This window comes from Ahaetulla prasina, chromosome 4 (genome assembly GCF_028640845.1).
Source record: "Ahaetulla prasina isolate Xishuangbanna chromosome 4, ASM2864084v1, whole genome shotgun sequence".
Lineage (NCBI taxonomy): Eukaryota > Metazoa > Chordata > Lepidosauria > Squamata > Colubridae > Ahaetulla > Ahaetulla prasina.
Window position 1 is genome coordinate 139,327,828 of NC_080542.1, and position 4,145 is coordinate 139,331,972.

Below are 4,145 nucleotides of genomic sequence, written 5' to 3' on the forward strand. Positions count from 1 at the left end.
CATTCAGAATTCTAAGGTAAATTCTAAGATCACCAGGGGCCTCTGGTGACTCAACAGACTAAGTCTGTCTGTTATTAACACAGCTGCTTGCAATTACTGCAAGTTCAAGTCCCACCAGGCCCAAGGTTGACTCAGCCTTCCATCCTTTATAAGGTAGGTAAAATGAGGACCCAGATTGTTGGGGGCAATAAAAGTTGACTTTGTATATAAATATACAAATAGAATGAAGACTATTGCTAACATAGTGTAAGCCGCCCTGAGTCTTCGGAGAAGGGCGGGATATAAATGCAAATAAAAATAAAAAAAATGAACAATGAAGAAATATGTGATTCAATATCTATGAAAACTTTGGAAAACATATTCAGGTGCTGAACAGGTAGTCCTTGATTTACAACATTTAGTAACCATTCAAAGTTACAACAGCACTGAGAAAAATGGCTTACGGTCATTTTTCACGCTTACTACTGTTTGTTTTTTTTAATTTGAATTTATATCCCGCCCTTCTCCGAAGACTCAGGGCGGCTTACATTGTGTTAAGCAATAGTCTTCATCCATTTGTATATTATATACAAAGTCAACTTTATTGCCCCCAACAATCTGGGTCCTCATTTTACCTACCTTATAAAGGATGGAAGGCTGAGTCGACCTTGGGCCTGGTGGGACTTGAACTTGCAATAATTGCAAGCAGCTGTGTTAATAACAGACTGCATTAGTCTGCTGAGCCACCAGAGGCCTATGTTGCAGCATCCCTGTGGTCATGTGATCAAAACTTGGATGCTTGGCCACTGGCATGTACTTGTGACGGTTGTAGTGTCTCCCGGGGTCAAGTGATCACTTTTTGCCACTTTTTGCCAGGTCAATGGGGGAGTCAGATTCCCTAACAATTGTGGCAAGAAAGGTCATAAAATGAAGCAAAATTCACTTAGCCATTGTCTTCCTTAACAATGGAAATTTGGGGCTCAATTGTGATGGCAAGTCAAGATCTGTCTGTAATATTTCTATAAAGATAAGAATTGTACAAGCAATGTTTTTTTCTGTTACGCTCTGTGGAAATGGAAGTTGGATTTTGAAAGGGATGGGAAGAGCTTTGATGCTGCTGAACTCCGTATTGAAGAAAATTCCTAATGCTATATAGTTAGCCAAGAAACAAGTGTAGAACAAGTCAACTGAAGAGTTCTCATCAGAGGCACAAATGGTCACATTCAAAATTATCATATTTGGATACATTTAGGTGAAGACCTGGCTTTCCATAATGCTAGCAAAAGTGGAAGGAAGAAGAAGACACGGAACATAGAATAATCCAGTTGGAAGGGACTTTGGAGTCCAACCTCCTGCTCAAGCAGGAGACCCTGTAACATTTCAGACAAATGGTTGTCCAGTCTCTTCTTGAAAACCTCCAGTGTTGGAGCACCCACAACTTGTTGGAGCACCCATAACTTCTGAAAGCAAGTTGTTCCACTGATTGTTCTCACTGTTCTCACTGTTAAGACGTTTCTCCTTAGTTCTAGGTTGCTTCTCTCCTTGGTTAGTTTCCATCGATTGTTTCCCATCTTGCTGTTTAGTGTTTTGGAAAATAGTTTGACCCCCTCGCCTTTGTAGGACCTCTTCAAATATTGGAATACTACTAACATGTCCCCCCAAGTCATTCTTTTCATTAGACTAGACATATCCAATTCCTGCAACTGTTCTTCATATGTTTTAGCCTCCAGTCCCCTAATCATCTTTGTTGCTCTTCTCTGCACTCTTTCTAGAGTCTCAACAACTTTTTTTTTTAATTGTGGTACTAGAACTGGATGCAGTATTCCAAATGTGATCTTACTAATGCTTTGTAAAGTGGTATTAATACTTAATGTGATCAACCAAGAGTAAAATGGATGGATTTAATTACAAAAACCTGAAGGTTGTGGGCAGATCCTGGAGAAAATCTATCTACAGGTAGTTCTCTACTAATGACTGTAGTGGTGACTGCCGACCGGAATTGTATACATGATGGTTATAAAATGGCTTGGTCACATGACTGATGCAATTTTACAATCTGTTTTGCAGCAATGGTTAAGCAAACCAATTGTTTGCTATGGATGTGGTTTTGCTGAAAACCTGAAGTAAAGGCCAATTTTGGGAAAAACTGTTGTAAAATCTCATGTGATTGCAAGGCATGCAAACTAACTTTTGGTGTAGTAGTTAAAGTGCTGGCCTAGAAACCAGGAATTAGTGAGTTCTAGTCCTGCCTTAGTCATCTGAAAGCCAGCTGGGTGACTTTGGACCAGTCACTTTATCTTAGCTCAGCCCACCTCATAGGATTATCGTTGTGGGAAAAATAGAAGGAAGGAATATTATGTATGCTCAATGCCTCCAATTACTTATAAAGTAATAAAGATAGAATAAAAAATGCTAATAAATAAATGCAGCCCAGTTGTGAGTGCCTGAAGTCCGGTCACACAATTAGAGGGGCACCATGTGATGTTGATCGAATCTGGATCATTAGTACCCCCAAAGTAGGTCAATCAGAGCTTTGAGTGGCTGCTAAGCAATTGGTTATAAGTTGTTAAGAGTTGACACTGATTTGATGACACATAATAATGTATTTTCAATGCAGGTCTTTTTTTTAAGCATTGTTGAAGTATAATAGATTATTTTGGCAGCTCGAAACATAGTACTTCTTCATAACACTGTTTTCACACTTGGCCAATAAAAATTCAATTCTATTCTATTCTATTCTATTCTATATCTTCTTCCTGTAAAATTCAAACACTATTGACACTCACTGTTTCGGCTAATTTTTATTTTAAAGATAACAATATCTATAATTTAATTCTTAACGTTGTATGATACAGGAAGAGAATAAGAATGATAAAAGCCAATGAATTAATAATGTAATCTTTGATTTATGATTGTAAAGGTAAAGGTTCCCCTCGCACATACATGCTAGTCGTTCCTGACTCTAGGGGGCGGTGCTCATCTCCGTTTCAAAGCCGAAGAGCCAGCGCTGTCCAAAGACGTCTCCGTGGTCGTGTGGCTGGCATGACTCAACGCCAAAGGTGCATGGAATGCTGTTACCTTCCCACCAAAGATGGTCCCTATTTTTTCTACTTGCATTTTTTACGTGCTTTCGAACTGCTAGGTTGGCAGAAGCTGGGACAAGTCATGTGAACTCACCCCGTTCATGGCAGCGCTGGGGATTCGAACCGCTGAACTGTTGACCTCTCAATCGACAAGTTCAGCTTCTTAGCCCCTGAGCCACTGCGTCCCTTTATGATTATAATTAAGCCCAAAATTTCTGTGACAGATCAAGAAAGTTAAGTGTGTTTTGCCCAATTTTTATGACCTTTCTTGCCACCGTTGTTGAGTGAATCATGGTAGTTGTTGTTAGTAACATGGTGGTTAACTGAGTTGGCTTCTCCATTGACTTTGCTTGTCAGGAGGTTACAAAAGTCAATCACATGACCTTGGGACATTGCAACCCTCATAAGTACATGCCAGTTGCCAAGCATCCAAATTTTGATGAAACAACCATGGGGATGCTGCAATGTGTAAGTCACTTTTTTCAGTGCCACTATAACTTCAAATGGTCGTGAAACAAATGGTTGTAAGCAGAGGTGAATTCCAAATTTTTTTTACTACCGGTTCTGTGGGTAGTGAGCGTGGCTTGGTGGACATGGCAGGGGAAGGATACTTCAAAATCCCCATTCCCTCCCCACTCCTGGGGGAAGGATATTGCAAAATCTCCATTCGCACCCCACTCTGGGGCCAGCCAGAGATGGAATTTGTCGGTTCTCCAAACTGCTCAAAATTTCCACTACTGGTTCTCCAGAACCTGTCAGAACCTGCTGGATTTCACCCCTGGTTGTAAGTCAAGAACTACCTATAATATCTCAGGACAAAATGATGACAATATCAGATGAAGCTTTACTATGTTATGGCTGCAGTAAGTCAATGACCCATTGAAGAGTGAAATACTTAATGGAATTAGGTAGAGAGACCATATCTGGGAATTAATAGCTAGGAACACATGTTATTTGTGAAGTATGCAGATGATACAACAATGGTGGGCCTTATTTAGGATGATAATAAGGACAATTACTGGGAGAAGGTAGTGGGTTTGATGAACTGATGTAATAAAAATAGCCTGGTTTTAAATGTAGGGA